The sequence below is a fragment of the Canis lupus genome, chromosome 4 (genome assembly GCF_011100685.1).
Source record: "Canis lupus familiaris isolate Mischka breed German Shepherd chromosome 4, alternate assembly UU_Cfam_GSD_1.0, whole genome shotgun sequence".
Taxonomy (NCBI): domain Eukaryota; kingdom Metazoa; phylum Chordata; class Mammalia; order Carnivora; family Canidae; genus Canis; species Canis lupus.
In genome coordinates this window covers 25,478,583-25,504,621 of record NC_049225.1, presented here as the reverse complement: position 1 = coordinate 25,504,621, position 26,039 = coordinate 25,478,583, and the positions used below count along the sequence as shown (strand labels likewise).

General features: G+C 35.4%; 1 protein-coding gene and 1 non-coding gene across 10 annotated transcripts in view; one reads left to right on the top strand and one right to left on the bottom strand.

Moving 5' to 3' along the window:
* ADK (adenosine kinase) overlaps positions 1-26,039 on the bottom strand; it is a 508,004-nt gene that overhangs the window by 276,122 nt on the left and 205,843 nt on the right. The window lies entirely within an intron of this gene.
* Positions 22,912-22,978, top strand: LOC119871711. The gene has a single exon (XR_005358779.1). It is a non-coding gene; the product is annotated as a small nucleolar RNA SNORD2 (small nucleolar RNA).

The following is a 26,039-nucleotide window of genomic DNA, read 5'->3' as shown; positions in this document are numbered from 1 at the left end:
ACATTACTATTAAGGAGTTTTAGGGAAGATGATGGAATAGGAGGATCCTAAGGATCTTAGAGAGAAGGTCACATCAAAAAGAGTAGGAAAGGGGTACCTGGGTGGTACAGTCAGTTAAGTGACCAGCTCTTGATTTTGGCTCAGGTCATGATCCTGGAGTCCTAGGATTGAGCCCCACATTGGGCTCCCTGTTGCCTGGGGAGTCTACCTCTTCCTCTTCTTCTGCCCCTCCCCGCAGCTCCTGTTCTCTCTTGCATGCTCGCTTTCTCTCTCTCAAATAAATAAAAATCTTAAAAAAAAATAAGTAGCCTAGATTTATTTTCAAAGGTCTCTAAAACCAGATGACAAAAAAGAACACAGTGACTAAATATGGTATTATAAAAGGCCTCTGGTTTTTATTCAATATGCCTTTCACCAGAAGCCTTTATGCAACAAGATTTCTAACAAATGATAGTATACATTCTATTTCCATATTCTCCCAAGGTTTTAAAAATCTCATATATTTTCCTTTAATCTCTTGCTTATATGCAATGACATCTTTTATGTTAGAAGAAGATCTCTTAAGGAAAAATCTGATCTTTAGGAAAAGTCTTAGAAAATATCTTCAGACATTTCAGAATTCAATACAGCACTTCCATAATATTAAGCAAAATTACTAAATCCCCTTTGGCAATGAAATGATGTTGTACATATGTGGCAATACACTGATGGGGGTTCAGGACATACTCCAAATTATGGCACACTGGCTGGAGGAATTTGAGAAAATAGCAGAAGCAGGACAGTCACTCTGACCTTCTTCTCCTTCTTCCCTGGAACACATGAGAGGTGTTCTCCCTATACTTGGAGGAAAAGATCACCCACATCTCCGAAGACAAAGGGACCAAAAGAATCTTAACAAAAAGGCCTTGCTAAATTTCCCTCGGTTTTACTACACTTGCCTCATACTCTCTGACCTATCATATTTCTACTAAGTATCCCACTATTCATCAGATCTAGCATAAAAACACTTGGGTGAAACTGTTTCGTCCGGTCTTCACATCCTAATGAAGGCTCTGTCACAAGAAACTTATATTAAATAAGTCTGTATATTTTATCCATTTAATTTTCAGACCCAGCTAGGGACCCTGAGAGGGCTACAAAATACTTTTTCCTCCCCTGAGCCCCTAAGCAACTTCTTAAAGGACATTTTTATTCATCCATATATTTATTATAATTTAAAATTAATTACTAAAATAATATGATTTTTGGGCATATATTCCAAACATCTTCCCGGAGAAACTTAACAAAAATGCACTAAAACCAAATTATGGATGCCTGGCTGGCTCAGCAGTTGAGCATGTGCCTTTGGCTCAGGGTGTGATCCCAGGGTCCTATGATCGAGTCCTGCATCGGGCTCCCTGAAGAGAGCCTACTTCTCTCTCTGCCTATGTATCTGCCTCTCTTTCATGAATAAATAAATAAAATCTTACAAAAAAAAATTAACCTAAAGGTTAGCGAAAAAGATACTATAGTTAGCCAAAGGTGAATTAGAAAGAACAAAGAGTTAAGAGCTAAATTAGTAAGTACCTACTATATGCCCACCATTATGCCAGTTCTTTACCTACTAAGTTATCTCTCAATCTTAACCACCATGCACAAGGTAAATATTATTCCAATTCACAAATGAGGAAGCCAGAGAAAGTGAGTCAGTGGCAGAACACCAGTCTGTATAATTTCAGAAGCTATACTCAGTCATTACTCTGGATATGAGGAAAGAAAGGGAAGTGAAGAAAATCATGGAATGGGTATCATCAGACCTCAGTCAGAACTAACTGGCTTGAAAAAGAATAACTGTGTAACCTTGTGGAAGTACTTAATTTCTCTGGTTATCACTGTCCTTCACTGTAAAAGTTAGAAAGTTATAGTGATTTTCTGAAAGACCCATCACTTCAAGCTATGAAAAGAACTGAAGAATATATGGTATATACATCAAGGAAAAAAATCTAAATAGAATTTTATCATGGCAAATTAAAACTGGGACAAAGAGGTAAGGAGGGTAAGAAACCTTTATATAGAAAACACAGTGGTTTTTAGAGGTAAGAATGTTACTCAGGTGCATTTGCCCAGAAATTTTACAAAATCCACAGAGAAACATGCCAACTAACAACCAAAGAACAAGAAAAGAATTGAGAAAAATCCTTCTCTTTTACTATTTCTAACATACATGTTGTAAAAAGCAAAATCCCTCAAGGCAGTAAACATCTGCCCATCAACACCTATCAGCAGCAACATCAAAAACATAAGGCAAAGGTCAAGTCAAAGTTTATTGACAATGATGAACTATGACAGCCTCTATTAAATTACCCCTTCCTTCAAGGTGTATGTGATCAAAGCAGCAAAGATATTTTCACTCAGTCACATAACAAGCTATTTGTTGAGATTGAAACATCTGGTCAATATCTCCTAACACTGCAATTTCATGCACAGTTAGCATTAGGGCACATTTCTTCTCCTCTTCTTACAGGGTCCATAAGGGTGGCACATATGGCTGATCATTTCATTCAAAAAGGATTCAATTCAAGGCATTACACACAATCGTCTGTGCTTTATGGTGTTTTAAGTCTACCTGCCATCGTTTTCCATCATCATTGCTCACTGCTGTTCTCTTCTACTATAAAAGCCTGCAAATATGACAGAGCACTTAAAGCTTAACAGCTTTCCTCCACTGGAGTTAGAAAGCATTTAAGGCAAAGGAATCTATAAAGTGGCAAGTCGTTTTCCATTGTCAAAAACTCCCAATACATTAAACTGTTTACCACTTTATTTACCATTTAAGCAAAGATTTTTAAAAAAATTTTTAAGCAAAGATCTAATATAGACTGAAAAAGAATTTTAATGTCAAACCAAATGCTTAATTTTCTGCATGACAGAATTATGAAAGTATATTCTTTAGGTATAATTTCAAATTACAATAAATGATTGGAAAATAAAGAAGCATTTTAAAATTAATTTTAATAGGGATTTTCATAGTATATTTTTTAACTTGACAAAGAGCAATTCTATACTAAGAGAATAGGAATGCTACAATTTTATCACTACCATATGCTGAAAATTTTCATCTTGAAATTCATGCATTTGTTGTCATGGTAACAGGGACCTTTCTTAAACACTTACGGTAGTAAACCTGAACTCACACCATAGATTTCTTTTACCCTTTCTTACTTTAGGATAAAGGAAAAACAGGGTAGGGGTAGAGGATGTCTTTGAAGCTACTTTTTCAGATTTCCTTTGACCCATATCCCTGACAAATAGCAAAACTACAGTTTTCTGAAATATAAGAATTTGTATAGACAATAACCAAAGGAATATCAATAAGGAAATCTTCTGAGACAAGAAAGAGATTGGCATATTCAAACAACTGAAAAGCAGTGTGGCTAAAACTCTGAGGGATGGAGAGTAGCTAATATAAATTAGGAAAAATATTCAAGTTTCAGATCATGCACACCTTGTTGGTGATGGGAAGGAGAATAAATCTTATTCAGGGTACAATAGGATGTTACTGAAGGACCTTTAACAAAAAAAGCAAAATTATCAAATTTAAATAAGGATCATTTTTGCTACTGTATATAAAAGTAGAGGAAGTAAATCAATTAGACATTATTCACATCCCTACCCAGTCCTTTGATAAAGCTTATTGGTTCTACTCTTAAATTATTTCCAGATTTTAACCCCTTTTTCTTCAACCACTTTTCATTAATTCCACTGCTACCAACCATCTAAGTTACGATGAACTATGACAGCCTCTATTGTTGCCTGGATTGTTGTAATGGTTTCCTAATCTCCTTGCTTCCATCCTTGACATTTTCCTTTTAAAATGTTGTCAGTGAATGCCATGCTGAAATCCTATAATGCTCTCCATATCACTGATTAAGAAGCAAAAATCCTTACATTAGTCTATAAGGCCCTGCAGGATCAAGTCAATCTCCTTTACCCCCTGCTGTCTCTTTAACCTCATCTCCTGCACTTGTCGTATTCTGCTCCAACCAAACTCAACTCCTTGTAGGATTCTGAAACATGCCAAACATGCTCTCCCTTAGCAACTGCTGACATCTCTACCAGACTGGATTTCCCCAGCTAGCCAGATGGCTCTTCCCTCATCTAGAAAGTCTGTATTCAAATCTCATCTTTTCAAGGAAACTGTTCCCACACACCCCATTTAATACTGTAAAACGCTTCTTTTGTTCCATCATTCCCAATACCACATTCTACTTTTTATTCCAATTCATTATCACCTTCTAATTTCCTCATATATTACATTCATTATATTTCTTGTTTCTATTAAAGTATGAACTCCATAAAGGCAAGAATTTTTATGTTTTGCTCACCAATGCCAGCACTTGCAAAATAAGTAGATACTCAATAAGTATTTGATGAGTTTTATCTTAATAAGAAATCAAGAGATAGCAAAAGAGAGATCAATAGATATCAAACATTTATTTTTATGCTATCAATTATTTATTTTAAAACAAGAATAAAATAATGCTTCCTCCAAAATTACTTATTAATATTATTGAAAGATGCATGTTACCACTGCCATTATTTAAAGTGTTATACCACTATAATTACATCCTAAAATTAAATAAAGCACTAAAAACACTGAAAAGGTAAAAGCATAATGTCACAATCTGCAGGAGAAAAGGAAAATTTACATACTTAATTTCTGCATATTATGGAAAATAATTCATTATAAACCATATGAGGTAGTACACTTATAATCTCCCTTTTACAGATGAAAAAACTGAGGCACAGAAAGTGTAAATAACCCAGGACTTGAATCTAAACATTTTACAAAGAAAGCCCAAGTTCAAAGCATTATTCTATAATGATCCCTGAAGAAGATCCATTAAAAAATTGTTAGAAATAGTAAAGAGAGTTTGGTAAGATGTTAAGTTACTGAAAAATGTATTTAAAAACATTCTCGGGCAGCCTGTGTGGCTCAGCGGTTTAGTGCCGCCTTCAGCCCAGGGCATGATCCGGGAGACCCGGGATTGAGTCCCACGTCGGGCTCCCTGCATGGAGCCTGCTTCTCCTCTGCCTGGGTCTCTGCCTTTCTCTCTCTCATGAATAAACAAAATCTTAAAAAAAACAAAAACCAAAAAACAACAACCCACAAACATCTAGCTCTAACTATAAGCAAATACTAAATATGAAGCAACTAATGAGATACAGAGTGAGATATTTTACAAATAACCCCATTTCTCTTAAAAAAAAAAAAACCTTAAAAGGGGGGGATAAAAGATTACTGATACAAAGAATAAATGCAATGTTTGATTCTTATTTAGGTCCTAATTCAAATAAACCTATCACAAATGTGTATTTTTGAAACAATTATGAAAATCTAAATCAGAACTGGATATTAAATAGCATTAAGAAATTAATATTTTAAGGTAATAGGACAGTTTTTTAAAAGATTTTATTTATTTATTTATTCATGAGAGACACAGAGAGAGAGAGAGACAGAGACACAGGTAGAGGGAGAAGCAGGCTCCACGCAGGGAGCCCAACATGGAACTTGATCCCAGGTCTCCAGGATCAGGCCCTGGGCTGAAGGTGGTGCTAAACCACTGAGCACCCAGGCTGCCCAGGATGGTTTTCTTTTTAAGTGTCATTCTTGGAAAGGCAATCTGAGGATTTAAAGATAAAATGACAAGAGAACTGGGATTTGCCTCATATGAGAAAAAGAAAAATAGTTGGGCCAAATGTTGATTCTTATTGAAGCTAGATAATGGGTTCATGGGGTTCATTACATTATTCTACTATTTTCTTTAAGATTTATTTATTTACTTAGGGGGTGGGGCAAAGGGAGAGAGAATCTATAGCAGACTCCCTGCTAAGTGCAGAGCCCCATGTGGGCCTCAATCTCAGGATCCTGAGAAGATGACTTGAGCTGAAATCAAGAATCGGACACTTAACAGACTGAGCCACCTAGATGCCCCTATACCATTCTACTGTGTAAGAATGAAATTTTCTAGAATAAAAAGTAATACACACACACATATAAAGTGGGAAATTAATATGAAATCTTGATGTAGGAAAAAAAGAAGACAAACATTTATTCTAAAAAGTTTATTATAAAAATGTTATTTTCTCTCCAGTGAACCTATAAATTCCCATGTGACAGTTTGAAAACTCAGTATGATCCTTAAATTCACCTGAAGGGATAATATGAATGTACATTCTGAAAAGTGAGTAATGATAGTGGACTCTTGTTCTTGGGGTTCTGAGTTCAAGTCCCACATTGGGTATAGAGTTTACTTAACAAAACGACTGTGGGGAGGGCTGGAGGGAAGGATTTACTACCAGGTGTTAAAATGTATTATTTGACAACCACAATTAAAACAATTTAGTACTGACACAGAAAGAAATCAATGAGAAAAGACAGAATTCAAACATAGATCCAGTGGTAATTACCAATAGCAGTACAGTAAAGGATAAAGATGACATTTCGTAGAGATGGTAAAAGAGCAAATTATTCAATACATTGAGTTAGGATAAGTACATAAGTCATTTTGGGGGGGGGGGGGGAAACTCTTCCCCGTCACCCTTTAACTAAAAATGTAAAAAACCAGCAATGTATAAAATTCAGCAACTTATTTTAAAACCTTAAAACATGGACATATTTCCTAAATGAATGCCAAATAGTGTAAAGGAAAATATTGTTAGCTGTGACCAGATATAAACCTAAGATCACCAACCCAGGAAAAAGTATGTGTTTGTGGCAGAGAGTAGAGGGTGCACAAGAATTATCCTTAATGTATGAAGCACTCTCAAAAATCAGTAAGAAAAAGATCTGAAAGTTTGTCAAAAGGATGGCAGTGCTTGAGAGAATAATGACCATAGATATAGGCAATAATACACATACTCCTTTAATTTAGATAGAGAATATAAGCTTTTAAAATATCAAGAGAGCTATACATAGAAAAACTACAGCACTTTGCAAATACAGAAACAATCTTCATTGGCTTTCATATCTGTATTAAGGATGTGTTGATGCTATTTCCTATTCAGAGTGAGGATGCCATATGTCTTTCAAGAAGCTCCCTTTGCCATTCTCATCATACTGTTGAGGTGCTTATGCTATTCTGGTCTTTCCTGATTGAATCTAAAAGACATTAGCTTTGAGCCTGCGAATCTACCAAGTGTAAATAAGTGGTAATAACTTGATCATAGTACCGAGTGTTAATTTGTGACCAGGTGAATCACAGGACAATTTCCCAGGCATATCTGTATCTCTGGTGGGCCCACACTTTAGCCTGTCTGAATCTATTCTTACAACAATATAAACAGCAATGGAAAATAATCATGTATATTTTTTTGCAAAGTAATATCAGATAATTACATAGTAACATCTGACAATTAAAATGTATACAGTTCTTTCAGGAAAATGATTTACATGCAAAGAATTCAAGGAGGATCTTATCAGTAGCTCAATTATAACATCATCAGAATAAAAATGTTACTGGGCACACACCATGTAATTATATACCTGTTAATCCAATAAACTTCTATTAAGCTCTTATTTTTTTTAATTAATTAATTTATTTATGATAGACACAGAGAGAGAGAGAGCCAGAGACACAGGCAGAGGGAGAAGCAGGCTCCATGCACCGGGAGCCTGACGTGGGATTCGATCCCGGGTCTCCAGGATCACGCCCTGGGCCAAAGGCAGGCGCTAAACTGCTGCGCCACCCAGGGATCCCTAAGCTCTTATTATATCTAAGGTACTCTATGAGGGAATACAAGCTCAAATAGGACCTTAAAGAGTTCACAGTCTACTGGAAGAGACAGCATGGAAACTACTAAAATACAATGAGCATTATAAGAGGGACATGCAAATATTCTGAGAGCACCAAGAAGTTTGAGGGTAATGAAAATGTCAAAGAGAAAATGACAAGCTGGTTGCTGAAGGTTGAAGATTTGATCAGGCTGAGAACAAGTAAAAGAAAAGTAAATTACACACAGGGAAAAATATGTATAAAAACACAGAGGGATACTATGTTGAGAACTTACTTGGAATTAGTTAAGGCAGAGAGTCCATATCAGCATATTTTATGATAGACTAATCATCCATAATACTGAAAAGCAATGCTGGGATGAGAGTTACATGATAAAAATGTATTTTAGGCAGATAATTTTGGCAACGATGTTCAGAAAACTAACCAAAAAATGCTGGGAGAAAATTCTCTATGGGTCTATCCTGTCTCTATAAGTCTTAACAAATTTAGTTTAGTTTTTATTTTTTAAATAGCGAACAGTCTTAAAAGATAAAGATAGTGACTTTATCTTAGGGTAAAGGTTGGGCAGATTTCCAAGAAGCACCTTTAAAGGTAAGGGTTTCTCAAGTTCAAGATTACTCAATTGTGATATAAACCATGAAAACAGCTTCCACCTGGGTCAATCTCCAAGTTGCCCCCCTCGGTCACTGGGGGGACAAGCAGAACCAATGGGAATATGAAACTCATGCTGCTTGCTGTGCCTTGAGAAAAATTCATTTGTCTCTGACACAGTAGGCTCTTGTCTTCTGTCAACATGTATGAAACTGTGGAAGACTAACTTGTTAGCTTGCAAGTAGGGTAAAATCCAAGACATTTCACTGTTTTTGACAAAAACAAGAGGAGACCAGAGCAGGTCACAGGAAGACCAATTACTAAGCCATGCGGTATTAAGAAACAAAGATCTCAATATTAAGTATTATCAGGAAAGGAAACAGATGTAAGAAACATTTTTTAGAGGCAAAAAGGACAAGATTTGGAACTGATTAAATGTCAGAGGTGAGAAAATGTAGGTTGAGTATGACTATAATGTCTCTCATTGGATGAATAATGGACAGTTATGTCGTTAACAGGAAAAGATAAGAACAAAAGGAGCAAGTGCAATGTAACAGGCCAGAGAGTTGTGAATAGAGTTTGAACATATAGAATTAAAAAGATATTAATGTAGGGATACCTACTGGATTATTGCAAATTAGGTTTGTAGTTCCATAAAGAAGTCAGGATTAAAGAAAAATTACTGAGAATCAGCTACTGAAAAAAGATCAGAAGACTGCTGGAAGACCCTGAGAACTTGTCAGGGTATCCACAAAGTCAACTTTTTTAATTTTTAATTTTCACAATATTGAGATGTTTGTTATCTGCATTTTTACTATGTTGACATTTGCTTTCATACTGCAAATTCATTATGAGACTGCTCTTACCTAAGAACAAAAAAGGGCAATGTAATCAAGTTGTACTGGATTTATCACAACCCTGTGCTCACATTAAAAAGATACCAAATAAATTTAAGAATTTTTTAAGGAAGTAGCAAAAATCATTGGTTTTTATTAAACAATGACCCTTAAATATACATCTTTTTAATTCTGTGTATGAATAGATAACAATGGTTTCCTGAGAAAAAGCACTTGTGCAGTTGAGTTTCTATATGAACTGCTCTTTTTATTAAAAAAAAAAAATTTTATTTGAAAAAACTGATTGACAGACAAATGATAGTTATTCAGACTTGGGTATTTGGCAGACATTTTCTTGAAACTGAAAAAAAAAGTAAGACTGTCACTTAAAAAAATAACTGTCAAGAATACTGCTAATAATAAAATTTGAGCTTTTATTTTATTTTATTTTATTTTTTTAAAATTTTTTTTTTTAAATTTGAGCTTTTAAACTGAAAATTATAATTGTGTAAAACTTGTATACACCACAGGGAGATTCTCAATACATAAAAGACCATTTTCTTACAATTCATAGTGATATTGAAAAATGAGACTTTTTACAAACATTTGCAAGATCTGCGTAATAAACAAAAACTCTGCAAATGACCAATGCATCACAGTAAAAGTCATGTATGGATAGAAGAGTTAAACAGATCAAAAGATTTTTTTTAACATACAGCTTAATTGAGATATAGTCCATGTACAATTAATATTTAAAGTATACAATTCAGTGACGCCTGGGTGGCTCAGTGGTTGAGCATCTGCCTTCAGCAGGGGTCGTGGGATCGAGTCCCACACTGGGGCTCTCTGTGGGGAGCCTGCCTCTCCCTCTGCCTATGTCTCTGCCTCTCATTCTGTGTCTCTCATGAATAAATAAAATCTTTTTAAAAAATTAAGTGCACACTTCAATGGCTTTTAGTATATTCAGAGTTGTTCAAGCATCACTACATTGATTTTAGAATATTTTCAACCCCCCACCAAAGAACCTCTTAACACAGTCATCACACTCACACCTCATACCCAGAAGCCTTGGGCAACCACTAATATATTTCTGACAGTAGAAATATGCATATTCAGGACATTTCTCAAAGATGGATTCATAAAATATATGGGCTTTTGTATATAGCTTCTTCCATTTAACATAATGTTTTCAGGGTTCTTCCACATTGGGGTATGAATCAGTGCTTCATTTCTTTTTACAGCCAATATTCTATCAGATGGATACTCTACATCTACTTCTCCATTCAATCAGTTGATGGGCATGGGTTGTTTACATGTTTTTGCTATTATGACAAACATATGAACATTAGTATACAAGATTTTATGAATACATGTTTTCATTTCTCTTGGGTATATACCAGATTTGCTGGATCATATAGTAACTGTATCTTTACCCTTTTGAAGACCTGTCAGACTATATCCCAAAGCAGCTGCACTATCTTGTTTTGTTTTTTAAAGATTTATTTATTTATTTTAGAGAAAGAGAAAGGGCGTGCACAAGTGGAGAGCAGGGTAAAGAGAAACTCTTCAAGCAGACTCTCCACTGAGTGCAGAGCTTGAAGTGGGGCTCATCCCATCACCCATGAGATCATGGTATGTTTTCATAGCCATACAAAATAGTATAGAAGGGTATAAAAGAGTTCTTTGCTTTCTATCTTTCCTAACACTGAATTCTAATCAGTTTTTTTTTAATTTATTTTTTATTGGTGTTCAATTTACTAACATACAGAATAACCCCCAGTGCCCGTCACCCATTCACTCCCACCCCCCGTCCTCCTCCCCTTCTACCACCCCTAGTTCGTTTCCCAGAGTTAGCAGTCTTTACGTTCTGTCTCCCTTTCTGATATTTCCCACACATTTCTTCTCCCTTCCCTTATATTCCCTTTCACTACTATTTATATTCCCCAAATGAATGAGAACATATAATGTTTGTCCTTCTCCGACTGACTTACTTCACTCAGCATAATACCCTCCAGTTCCATCCACGTTGAAGCAAATGGTGGGTATTTGTCATTTCTAATAGCTGAGTAATATTCCATTGTATACATAAACCACATCTTCTTTATCCATTCATCTTTCGTTGGACACCGAGGCTCCTTCCACAGTTTGGCTATTGTGGCCATTGCTGCTATAAACATCGGGGTGCAGGTGTCCTGGCGTTTCATTGCATTTGTATCTTTGGGGTAAATCCCCAACAGTGCAATTGCTGGGTCGTAGGGCAGGTATATTTTTAACTGTTTGAGGAACCTCCACACAGTTTTCCAGAGTGGCTGCACCAGTTCACATTCCCACCAACAGTGTAAGAGGGTTCCCTTTTCTCCGCATCCTCTCCAACATTTGTTTCCTGCCTTGTTAATTTTCCCCATTCTCACTGGTGTGAGGTGGTATCTCATTGTGGTTTTGATTTGTATTTCCCTGATGGCAAGTGATGCAGAGCATTTTCTCATATGCATGTTGGCCATGTCTATGTCTTCCTCTGTGAGATTTCTGTTCATGTCTTTTGCCCATTTCATGATTGGATTGTTTGTTTCTTTGGTGTTGAGTTTAATAAGTTCTTTATAGATCTTGGAAACTAGCCCTTTATCTGATATGTCATTTGCAAATATCTTCTCCCATTCTGTAGGTTGTCTTTGAGTTTTGTTGACTGTATCCTTTGCTGTGCAAAAGCTTCTTATCTTGATGAAGTCCCAATAGTTCATTTTTGCTTTTGTTTCTTTTGCCTTCGTGGATGTATCTTGCAAGAAGTTACTGTGGCCGAGTTCAAAAAGGGTGTTGCCTGTGTTCTTCTCTAGGATTTTGATGGAATCTTGTCTCACATTTAGATCTTTCATCCATTTTGAGTTTATCTTTGTGTATGGTGAAAGAGAGTGGTCTAGTTTCATTCTTCTGCATGTGGATGTCCAATTTTCCCAGCACCATTTATTGAAGAGACTGTCTTTCTTCCAATGGATAGTCTTTCCTCCTTTATCAAATATTAGTTGCCCATAAAGTTCAGGGTCCACTTCTGGATTCTCTATTCTGTTCCACTGATCTATGTGTCTGTTTTTGTGCCAGTACCACACTGTCTTGATGACCACAGCTTTGTAGTACAACCTGAAATCTGGCATTGTGATGCCCCCAGATATGGTTTTCTTTTTTAAAATTCCCCTGGCTATTCGGGGTCTTTTCTGATTCCACACAAATCTTAAAATAATTTGTTCTAACTCTCTGAAGAAAGTCCATGGTATTTTGATAGGGATTGCATTAAACGTGTATATTGCCCTGGGTAACATTGACATTTTCACAATATTAAATCTGCCAATCCATGAGCATGGAATATTTTTCCATCTCTTTGTGTCTTCCTCAATTTCTTTCAGAAGTGTTCTATAGTTTTGAGGGTATAGATCCTTTACATCTTTGGTTAGGTTTATCCCTAGGTATCTTATGCTTTTGGGTGCAATTGTAAATGGGATTGACTCCTTAATTTCTCTTTCTTCAGTCTCATTGTTAGTGTATAGAAATGCCACTGACTTCTGGGCATTGATTTTGTATCCTGCCACGCTACCGAATTGCTGTATGAGTTCTAGCAATCTTGGGGTGGAGACTTTTGGGTTTTCTATGTAGAGTATCATGTCATCGGCGAAGAGGGAGAGTCTGACTTCTTCTTTGCCAATTTGAATGCCTTTAATGTCTTTTTGTTGTCTGATTGCTGAGGCTAGGACTTCCAGTACTATGTTGAATAGCAGTGGTGAGAGTGGACATTCTGTCTTGTTCCTGATCTTAGGGGAAAGGCTCCCAGTGCTTCCCCATTGAGAATGATATTTGCTGTGGGCTTTTCATAGATGGCTTTTAAGATGTCGAGGAATGTTCCCTCTATCCCTACACTCTGAAGAGTTTTGATCAGGAATGGATGCTGTATTTTGTCAAATGCTTTCTCTGCATCCAATGAGAGGATCATATGGTTCTTGGTTTTTCTCTTGCTGATATGATCAATCACATTGATTGTTTTACGGGTGTTGAACCAGCCTTGTGTCCCAGGGATAAATCCTACTTGGTCATGGTGAATAATTTTCTTAATGTACTGTTGGATCCTATTGGCCAGTATCTTGTTGAGAATTTTTGCATCCATGTTCATCAGGGATATTGGTCTGTAATTCTCCTTTTTGGTGGGGTCTTTGTCTGGTTTTGGAATTAAGGTGATGCTGGCCTCATAGAAAGAATTTGGAAGTACTCCATCTCTTTCTATCTTTCCAAACAGCTTTAGGAGAATAGGTATGGTTTCTTCTTTAAACGTTTGATAAAATTCCTCTGGGAAGCCATCTGGCCCTGGACTCTTGTGTCTTGGGAGGTTTTTGATGACTGCTTCAATTTCCTCCCTGGTTATTGGCCTGTTCAGGTTTTCTATTTCTTCCTGTTCCAGTTTTGGTAGTTTGTGGCTTTCCAAGAATGCGTCCATTTCTTCTAGATTGCCTAATTTATTGGCGTATAGCTGTTCATAATATGTTTTTAAAATCGTTTGTATTTCCTTGGTGTTGGTAGTGATCTCTCCTTTCTCATTCATGATTTTATTTTATTTTATTTTATTTTATTTTTTAAATTTTTATTTATTTATGATAGTCACAGAGAGAGAGAGAGAGGCAGAGACTCAGGCAGAGGGAGAAGCAGGCTCCATGCACCGGGAGCCCGATGTGGGATTCGATCCCGGGTCTCCAGGATCGCGCCCTGGGCCAAAGGCAGGCGCCAAACCGCTGCGCCACCCAGGGATCCCTTCATGATTTTATTAATTTGAGTCTTCTCTCTCTTCTTTTTAATAAGGCTGGCTAATGGTTTATCTATCTTATTAATTCTTTCAAAGAACCAACTCCTGGTTCTGTGGATCTGTTCCACAGTTCTTCTGGTCTCGATTTCGTTGAGTTCTGCTCGAATCTTTAATAACTCCCTTCTTCTCTTGGGTGTAGGATCTATTTGCTGTTTTTTCTCTAGCTCCTTTATGTGTAAGGTTAGCTTTTGTATTTGAGTTCTTTCCAGTTTTTGAATGGATGCTTGTATTGCGATGTATTTCCCCCTTAGGACTGCTTTTGCTGCATCCCAAAGATTTTGAACGGTTGTATCTTCATTCTCATTAGTTTCCATGAATCTTTTTAATTCTTCCTTAATTTCCTGGTTGACCCTTTTATCTTTTAGCAGGATGGTCCTTAACCTCCACGTGTTTGAGGTCCTTCCAGACTTCTTGTTATGATTTAGTTCTAATTTCAAGGCATTATGGTCTGAGAATATGCAGGGGACGATCCCAATCTTTTGGTATCGGTTCAGACCCGATTTGTGACCCAATATGTGGTCTATTCTGGAGAAAGTTCCATGTGCGCTTGAGAAGAATGTGTATTCAGTTGAGTTTGGATGTAAAGTTCTGTAGATATCTGTGAAATCCATCTGGTCCAGTGTATCATTTAAAGCACTCGTTTCTTTGGAGATGTTGTGCTTAGAAGACCTATCGAGTATAGAAAGAGCTAGATTGAAGTCACCAAGTATAAGTGTATTATTATCTAAGTATTTCTTCACTTTGGTTAATAATTGATTTATATATTTGGCAGCTCCCACATTCGGGGCATATATATTGAGGATTGTTAAGTCCTCTTGTTGAATAGATCCTTTAAGTATGATATAGTGTCCCTCTTCATCTCTCACTACAGTCTTTGGGGTAAATTTTAGTTTATCTGATATAAGGATGGCTACCCCTGCTTTCTTTTGAGGACCATTCGAATGGTAAATGGTTCTCCAACCTTTTATTTTCAGGCTGTAGGTGTCCTTCTGTCTAAAATGAGTCTCTTGTAGACAGCAAATAGATGGGTCCTGCTTTTTTATCCAGTCTGAAACCCTGCACCTTTTGATGGGGTCATTAAGCCCGTTCACATTCAGAGTTACTATTGAGAGATATGAGTTTAGTGTCATCATGATATCTATTCAGTCCTTGTTTTTGTGGACTGTTCCACTGAACTTCTTCTTAAAGGGGAATTTTAAGAGTCCCCCTTAAAATTTCTTGCAGAGCTGGTTTGGAGGTCACATATTCTTTTAGTTGCTGCCTGTCTTGGAAGCTCTTTATCTCTCCTTCCATTTTGAATGAGAGCCTTGCTGGATAAAGTATTCTTGGTTGCATGTTCTTCTCATTTAGGACCCTGAATATATCCTGCCAGCCCTTTCTGGCCTGCCAGGTCTCTGTGGAGAGGTCTGCTGTTACCCTAATACTCCTCCCCATAAAAGTCAGGGATTTCTTGTCTCTTGCTGCTTTAAGGATCTTCTCTTTATCTTTGGAATTTGCAAGCTTCACTATTAGATGTCGAGGTGTTGAACGGTTTTTATTGATTTTAGGGGGGGATCTATTTCCTCGATCTGAATGCCTGTTTCCCTTCCCAGATTAGGAAAGTTTTCAGCTAGAATTTGTTCAAATACATATTCTGGCCCTCTGGCCCTTTCGGCGCCCTCGGGAACCCCAATTAAACGTAGGTTTTTCTTTCTCAGGCTGTCGTTTATTTCCCTTAATCTATCTTCATGGTCTTTTGTTTGTCTCTTTTTTCCTCAGTTTCCCTCTTTGCTATCAACTTGTCTTCTATGTCACTCACTCGTTCTTCCACCTCGTTAACCCTTGTCGTTAGGACTTCTAGTTTGGATTGCATCTCATTCAATTGATTTTTAATTTCTGCCTGATTAGCTCTAAATTCTGCAGTCATGAAGTCTCTTGAGTCCTTTATACTTTTTTCTAGAGCCACCAGTAGCTGTATAATAGTGCTTCTGAATTGGCTTTCTGACATTGAATTGTAATCCAGATTTTGTAACTCTGTGGGAGAGAGGACTGTTTCTGATTCTTTCTTTTGAGGTGAGGTTTTCCTTCTAGTCATTTTGCTCAGTGCAGAGTGGCCAAAAGCAAGTTGTATTGGGAAAAAGAGAAAAAGAGAGGAGAGAAAGAAGGAAAGAAAAGAGAAAGAGAAAAAAAAGGGAAGAAAAAAAAACGAAAAAAAAAAAGAAGAAGAAAAAGAGAAAGAAAAAGAAAGGAGAAAAAAAGGGGGTGGGGGAAGGAAACAAATCAAAAAGCAAAACAAAACAAAACAAAACAACAACAAAAAAAAAAGAATCACGGGGTGTATCTTCTGATTCTGTGTACTTTAAGTCCCTTGGCTTCTCCTGGAAGCTGTCAGTCTAGCTGGTGTTCTGGGGGAGGGGCCTGTTGTGCTGATTTTCAGGTGTTAGCAGTTGGGGGAGCTGCTGTGCCCCTGCCTGGTGCAGGGCTCAGTGGGGGTTGTTTACCCCGTGAGGCCGCAGGAGGAACAGCCCCAGTGGCGGGGCCAGCTCTGGAAACCTGGATTCAGCTCCGGCAGGAACTCCGTCTGCAGGGCCTGGAGGCTCTGGGGCGGGGCCGCTGATCTGCTCAGCTCGGGGCAGGAGCTTCCTTGCTGTCCTGGGCCCTCCCGGCCTCTGCCTGTCCCGGGGGGAGGCCGGATCCTGGGCTGTGTCCCGGCGCCCTGTGCTCCGGAGTCTGCGCCGTTGGATTCGCGCTCCCGGGCCGCGCAACCCCCTCCGCGGAGCCGCCGCCCGAGCCCCTCCGAGCTGCTCCTGGAACCGCGCAGCCCCCTCCGCACAGAGCCTCTTCCTCTGCCCGAGCCCCTGGGAGATGCTCCGGGTCCCGTCGTGCGCGCTGCAGCCCTTAGGGAGCTCGGCGCACTCTCCTGGACGCGCAGTTGCTGTTACTGTCCCGGGGAGCCCGAGGGCATCCCCGCCCTCCTGGGTCCTGCTCCAACTCCCTGCGAGCCCCTTTCCGCCCGGGAAGGTTGGTGCAGCTCCTGCTTCTCCGGGACGGGGCTCTCCTGTCCTGGGGACACTCGCCCCGGCCTCAGCCCGGCTCCTCGCGGGCCCCTCCCCCTTGGAGGCCTTTGTTTCTTTATTTCTTTTTCCCTGTCTTCCTACCTTGATAGAAGCGCGAACTCTTCTCACTGTAGCATTCCAGCTGGTCTCTCTTTAAATCTCAGGCCGAATTGATAGATTTTCAGGATAATTTGAAGGTTTTCTAGGTAATTTGGTGGAGACAGGTGATTTGGAGACCCTACTCTTCCGCCATCTTGCTCCTCCCCCCCCAATCAGTTTTTTTAATACAATGTGACAACAAATGTAACTTTTATTTTAACTTGTATTTTTTATTGTTAATTAAAGTGAGGAGCTTTTCATTTACTTATAAACAATTCATTTCTTAGGTAAACTGAATTACTCATTATATTTTTTATTTACTTTTCAGTTGGGTTTTTCTTTTCTTCTTAACCAATGCAAAGAATCCTAGAATCTGTTTTCATATAAGGGACATACTACCTCTTTTTCTGATACATCTTGCAAATATTTTTCTTGTTTTCATTTTATTTTCCTTCACCTACAATCTTTTTGGCCTTTTAATCTATTTTATATCTTTATAATTTATGAAATTAGAAACAATAAAAATTGACAGAAAAAGTTAAGTCAGTAAAGGGTACAGAGAAAGGACATCAAGGAGTTAATAAGCAAAGAACAAAGAGTATCATTTTTCCTGAAAGATAATGGAAGAAAGAAAAATAAGTTTCAAAATTGAGAGAGTAATCAACAAATTAAACAAGTGGGTCAATTACGATCCAGATTTTCAACAGTAATTGGATTTGACAACTATATTTTTCGTGACCTTTGTAAAAAAAAAAATACCATGTTTCAAAGGGAGGTAAAATTGAGATCCTAGACTGCAGGTATTGAATAAACAATGAGTGGTAACCTCGTACTAAATTTAAAGTACAGAGGTGCCTGGGTAGCCAGTTAAGGGTTCAAATCTTGATTTCAGTTCAGGTCATGATCTCAGGGTCCCGAGATAGAGCCCAGGGTCTGCTCTCTATTAAGCAGGGAGTTTTCTTAGGATTCTCTCACTATCCTTCTGCCTCATCCATCCTTTCTAAAATAAATAAATAAATCTTGAAAATTTTTTTATAATACTCTTTCTATACATCTCATAGAGAAGGGAAAGGGGGAAAAGGATAACAGTTTGAGGTTCTAGAGAATGAAAAAGACGTCATAATGGAGTTAAAAAGATAAAATTATATAAACAAATTTGAAGAGAAGATGAAGTGGAAACCTGGTGATTTCTATTATATTTACAGAGTAGGATATGAAGTTGCTTGGTGAGGGTAGGGGAAGATAATGCAGGAAATAAAAATTTGAATAAATACAAAGAAAAATGACAATTGGGTAAGAAACAGAAAGCACTGTAGATGCAGACATGTGTCATTCCTTTACAATGCCTAGAAAATGTCTTGCATATAGATGGACTCATTGAATAGGTTTATAATTTAATTTTGGATAATTAAAAAACATATATGCTTTAGGAAATTTAGGTTTTTTTTTTTTTAAGATTTTATTTATTTATTCATGAGAGACACAGAGAGAGGCAGAGACATAGGCAGAGGGAAAAGCAGGCTCCTTGCAGGATGTGGACTTGATCCCAGGACCCCAGGATCATGATCTGAGCCAAAGGCAGACACTCAACCACCTAGCCACCCAAATTCCTAGCCCCGGAAATTTAGTTTTTATATCAGTTTTTAATACATAAATTTTATGTAACCAGTATGCTAATATATCTACACTGTGATGTGATATTTATACTTAGAGAAAAGTTGCAGAAATAATAAGAGAATTTCCACATACCCTTTATACAGTTTACCCTAATATTAGCATGTTATACAATGATAATTATCAAAATCATGGAACTGCTTTTATATTTTGAAGTGCTTATCCTGTATATCACTGTAAAAATCTTAATTATAAAGCAGTGTTTTTAATGCAAAATTTGACAAGATTTGTTCTACTTATTTCAGGTCATAAATAAAAGAACCACACTTCTATTTGCAAGCAGAGTAGAACATACAGTAGTGTTTTCACCTATCAATTATATTCCTCAACTTTCTAGAATGCATTCCTATTTTGGAAATGAGTCTCCTTCAAGTGGATGAATAATAACGTATTTATTTAAAATTATATAAGACATTAATTTTCAAAAGAATTTCTAGAGAAAATCTACAATTTTCAAAAATGTTACTTAGGATGAGCAAAGTGAGGGTCTGAAAACCAAGAATTTGTAAAAGGACTCACCTGTATAATGTTATTATGATTTTCACCTAATAGTCTTAATATCCTAAGGTATAAAAAAGTGGTAGATAGAAAGTTAGACTGAATTAGAATTGGTGGACAGCCATTGTGAAATTATAGGACACAAAAATTGAGAGGAAAAATTTAAGTGAGGCCAGATGCATTATCTAATAAGTGCAGTAGAAAGGCAGATTAGAAGGCGCTGAAACTTAAGAGGTACAAGGGGTAGGAGAATTCTATATAATCAAAGAACTGAAATAATACGAGAAAAGTCAGGGAAAGATTACAAAGAATGAGAAGCTTTAGTCAGCAGAATGCTAGAACTTTATATTTCATACACAAAGCCATAAGGGATGATAATGTAGAGCATGTAGACATGAGAGCATGGGGCTAAAAAAGAATCACATTCAACAAACTCTGAAATTAGGATGATTACTAAGTTACAACAATGAAGTCAGGCCACCACCTGTTAGATTATTCCTTACCTTCCAATTTGGGAATCCTTAATAGATACCCATACAAGCCACAATTCAATTCACTTAAACATCTTTAGACTATTAAGATATAAAAGTTATTAAAAAGGGCATTTTATCCAACTTCTGTTGGACCCAAATAAATAACACATACAAAAAAAGAGTGTTAAAGAAGAAATGTTAAATTATCCTGAGAATATTGGAGCAGAATTGTCATTTCACAATAATTTTTTCCTAGTTTTCCAAATAACGCCTAGTATTATTAACTTGAAATGGAAGTAATGTAAATGAGTTACTCATAAAAGTTTTATGCTTTCAAAGAGTAAGATGAGTGACTCGAAATATTTTAAAATTCAAGAAACATATTCCAAATCAATGCTATAAAGAAATATTAAGCATTCAATAAATGCCTACTAACTCAGCATGGAAGGATCTGAAGTACATGTAAAAATCATGCTGAGATTTAATTTAAAGTCATTGTTCTGAGGAGAGCAAGTAGAAACAATAACTGAGACTATAACTGATGTGAAAATATGAATGGAATTTTTATTAAAATAAAAAGTACTGATTATCAGAAATGCCCCATTTATTAGACAGAGTTGGGATTTAAATAACAATAACAAAATGATCATACAGGCACTAAGTAACAAAATATATAGTAAAAAAGACATGCAACTATTACTTTAAGAACTGTAAGTCTTCATTTAGTTCACTTTTAACAGCAGTAACACTATGTGTACCTCGCCCTCAAAGAGTCAACTGGTATTAAAAATTACAAGTTATTAAGAGACACACAAAAAAGTTCATTATTCATAGAAACTATTATTTTGTAAGGTCCACAAAAAATAGAATATTTCAATTACAGGATAATTCATAACTCATTTCTAAGAAATAATAGGTACACAATGGAAATTCCTTGATAGCCAAGACATGTACACAATTAAAGAATGTAATTAATTTAATGTATGAATTCTCTCTTGCAAAAAACAATCTCTTTCATACATTGATTATCAATTTTTTCATACATTGATGTGTCAGCATTATGGCTAAACCTCCCAGTTTTTCCAGAATATAAGTAAAAACAAATACATATCTTTTCAAACTACATATGTTAGAAATCTAAACCATTTCAGAAAGTTGAGGGGAATGGACTTTATCTTTTGGCATGCGTGGGGCAGCAAAGTTTAAGATTTTTCTAATATATAAACGTGATTGATTTTACATTTTTACCAAACCCCAAATTTGCAACTTCTACACACATTTCATTGCGAATTTTTCATTATAATGTATTGTTTGAAAAAAACAATAATGTACTTAAAAAGGAAACATGACTAAAAAGCTACCCTGAAACTAATAGTTTACCATATCTCCACAATAAAAATTTCAAGAATATTTTAAAATATGTTAACATTACTCCATATGATCTTTAAAAATATTAATAAAAAATTCTTAATAATAAATAATTCTTAAATATTTTCTACCCTAAACACGGAAACTCATTTCTAATCATAATCTATTGGAGCAATTGTAGAAAAAAGGTTCAAAAGATGTTGCCCAGATTTTTGAATGCTATTCCAGACATTGTAGGCAAATGTATTTTAACAAGTAAAAAAGTTGGTCAAGCTTATGAATCCTTAAGCTAGATCTGGTTTCAAAGAAATAATGCTAACTGGCATCTAACAATCTATATACCACACTCATTAACTTTTGTTCAGTGATGTTGTCATTTTTAGAGGTTATCTTGTGATTAAAAATTGAGTTGACTTTAGACAAATCATTTTGTGTTACGTGGTCACAAATTTCCTTAGTTTTTCTGTTTGTTGATATGTTTTAATAGCTTTATAGAGGTTTAAATAATGCCAAATTATTTACACAAATTTAAGATATAAAATTATGTAAGTTTTGACCTACGTATATACCCAAAATACAATTAATTTTTTTTCTTTTATGGATCAAACTACTGGTGACTTATCTCAGCAATCTGTCCACTTAATTTTCTTCAGTGACGTTTTATAGTTTTAAGTAAACACGTTTCATATTTTTGTCAGATTTGTCCCCTATATTATTGATGTTATGGTAAACACTGCTTTTTGTTAAATTTCAAATTTTTTATTGCTAAAGAAAAATACATTCGATTGAAAATACTGATCTTGAATCCTGTTAATGTGCGAAACTCAATTATTAGCTCTAGGTTTTTTTTTGTAGATTCCATAGGATAATATACATAGAAGATCATATCACTGGTGAATAATGACAGATTTACTTCTGCTTTTCTAATCTAGATGTTTTCCTTTTTATTGTCTAAGGACTCTGGCTAGAGCCTCCACTACAATGTTAAATAGTGGTGAAAGCAGACATTCTGGTCTTGTTCCTAATCTTAGTGGGAAAGCATTTAGCCTTTCAGCAACAAATACAATGTTACCATTGGTTCTTAATAATGCTATCTGCCAGGCTGAGGTCTCCCCAATATTCCCAGTCTGTAAAGTGATTTTATAAGGAATCAACGTTAGATTTTGAAATGCTTTTTCTGCATCTATAGACATGACCATAGAACTTGTCTTATTATTTCAGGTGAGACAATTAATCTACTATTTGTTACTCCATTTGTCAGAAAGAGGGAGCCTCAAATTCCTTTAGTTTTGAAAAATGAAAAATACACTTTGATTCACTGAATATGGTCAAGTATGTAAATATATAGCTCATAACTGTTAGATAAGGATGTTTCTAACTCTTCATCTATTAACAAATTAGCAAGCCCTCAGATAAAATGACTAAACTCAGTGTAAATGGTTACAAATATCCTAGAGCAATATATGGTATTATATTACAATATATGGTATAATGAGCAGTAAAAACATTTCAGGCAGAAATCTGAAGCAGATCAATGAATTCTAGCAGAGCTACAAAGTATAAACATGAAGTCCACTTAAATCAACAGCAGTTATCATGGTTATGTTAAAAGCGTGTGATGTAAGATATTAAGAGATGAATGATGCATACATAGCCTGGTCTAACATCAGTAAATGTTCATAAAAAAGTACATTATGAAATATTAAGTTTAAAAAGAAACACTTCAAGTGAAATGATAGCAGTCATCTTTCAGAAATGACCTGATGAAGAGAATATTCATTGCTGAACACTTAATTATTTAGACATAATTAATGTTCCAAATGGAATACATGGTGTGAACAAGAAATTGTGGTTTGATGTGGGATTGGCGAAACTTGGGGGGGGGGGGGCGAGAAAAAGACTTCAAAAGATCAATGAGATTAGCTTCCTTAGCTCTAATTTATGAATACGGAAACATTGTACCTATGGGAACTACAGGGTTAGGTTCCTGCAATGCCTTGGTTACATTATTTTTCAACCAATTAATATCACTACATAATTTTGTTTTTTGTGTTTTGTTTAGAGAGACATTATTTATTTATATATACAGATATAAAAAGCTGTATATATAGCTATATATAAGCATACATACATATATACACACATCATAATATTTGATTTGTTAACACTGAATTCACAATCAAAAGCACTATAACTCATGCCAGAACAAAGCACATCTAACAAAATTTTCTCTAGAGCACATTACAGCCTTCTGGCACCTAGGAACACTAGACTTCGTTTTAGTACTATGCTTGATGGCCTTTTTAAACAACAAAATCACAAAGCACAAAAATGGGAAAATGGCACTAAATATACCATGCAAAGGATACTTGTTTATGAGTATCATGAAACAAGAAGGTAAAGTGTTACTTCAGATGATAATGTGCACATCATCTTTTTTTTTTTTCTTTTCCTGTTCTGTTTATAACTGTGAATGACTGCAAAGGTGCCCTGAGTACGGATTTGGTATTTGCAAGTAAATTTTTACTGAGTAGGTAAACTTGCAAACATAGTATCTACAAATAATGAGGATCAACTGTATATATAGTGGGATCCCCTATGGCCTTCATCGGTGATTTTAAATCAGTGGGTCTTGGTTGTTTTTTTTTGTTTGTTTTTGTTTTTTAGACTATGATAAAAGTTAAGTATTCTCCAAAAAACCCCACATGTTTAAATGTAAACCTTTAATGGATTTATGGGCCTCCTATAGGTCCATAAACAGACTTCCATTCCAACTGATAATTCATGAACCACAGTTTAAAAATGCCAGTTTTAAAGATTATAGGCAAATTTTTAAAACATCCATTGGTAACTATTTTAGATTTCAACTAATGCTTAAATATTCATATTTACAAAATAGCTATCATTATGCCTATCAGCTTATATTTTCTGAATCCGTAGTACAACAATTATAGTTTACCAGCTAGATACAATATACAGTGTCATAGAACATAAAATGCATTTGCAGTTTTCACTCTTTCCAAAGCAAATTTTCCTTGCCTTTCTTGCAGAATTACTATTTTAAAAAATCTACAGAACATAACCAGACAAGCAATACATAAACTAATTTGGAGAACTCTTCATGCTTCTTAAAACACTCCAATTTGGGGACATGAACATATAAAGTGTGAAGTTGCATAGCACATTGATATTTATATCAACTTTATAATTTTATTTGGTTCTCTACATATGAAATATCTAAAAATGTTGATTGTAATCCAGTATCCCTTCACTCTCAAAGAAAAAGTTTTACTGCCAAAAACACTTCCATTTAAAATTTTTTTTCCAAAAACAATTTTATATCTGTTTTACAACTTACACATTAACTTGGTAAATGTTTGTAAAGTACTAACAAGAAAGCAAGTGGTATTTTTTTAAAAAAGAGAACAGAGAAAATAAATATCAGCAATTACTTCAGCATTAACCAGTAACAGTTAATCAACAAAGGAAATTATACTTTCTATAATTATATATTATCATATGAAGAATTGCTAAGTGGAAATGTTCTATATTAAAAATTTCAAAAGGTACTGGATATTTAGTATGAAGACTAAAAATAACTTATTACATTTAAATACAGAGAGTTCAGACATTGAGAATACTTCTTAATGGCTAAAATGATTGCTTAGTAGGAAAAGTTGAGAAACTGTCTTCTGATAAAAGGGACAGGAGACTGGGCAGGAATTTGAAGATCGGAATAAATTATTTAAGTAAATTCTGAAGAAAATAAGAAAAGTGAATAAAGGAAACAAACTGGGTCATTCTGCCTCTGTACAAACAATTTGATTTTATGCAAGTTTCTACCCATCGCTTATTCTGTTATCATCTTGATTTCTTCTGGCATGATATGCAATTTGGAATAACTACGATTCAGAATATCCTAAGTAACTAGTTAATATTTACAAATTATGTATGTTGCTAATTATTTTCTCATAATTATCCATGTCAGACAGTTCTAACTATACTTCAGGAAATGTGGTTATATTTATGAATGGATCTGTAGAGATGTAGTAAGCATCTGCTGATGTATCTATAATAAGTGTTTGTTGATAACTTATGGAAAACAAAAATACCTTCATCTTTCTCATGTAGCCAAACACAGGATAAAGAATTTTTACCTCCAAGAATGGAAGGTTTAGTCTATTTCTTATCTCCTACTATGAAATACATGTAATGCAAATTATATATACATTTAAGTGGGTATAAAGGGTTTTAATATAAAATTATATTAATAAACTAATCCATATGCGTTTGCGCAAACTATTTTATATTCTATATATATAAAAATTTGAAGTGGACAATAGGCTTGTGTCTACACAGATGTTAATATTAAATCAAGTGTCCTATATATCACATAGAAACCTATATAATGCTAAATGAAGGAATTTCCCTTAAATGTTCCATAAGGTCAACTTGCATTATGAGTTATGCCTTAAAACATAGGATTAATAATACCCAAAGTATTACATAAACCCTGTCATTTGAAATCAGCATTTATGGATATGAGTCAATTCCATAACAGGTAATATAGATGTATACTCCAAGTTTGCATCTGTCACAATTATGAGATAGATTCCGTTTTTAAACTATTATAAATAAATGGCAAATTAAGTCCAGTTTTATAGTTTACATTATAATTCTAGTTACTGAGAAATACGTTAACTTCAAAAATTCTAGAATTATTTTTATTCTGTGCATTAAGTAGATTTTTTAATAAGTAATTTATTTTATTATTAAAGGTGATTATACTTTATTTTTCAATGTATTATGAAATATATACATATGGCTACAAAATTTTATCCATATAAATAGAA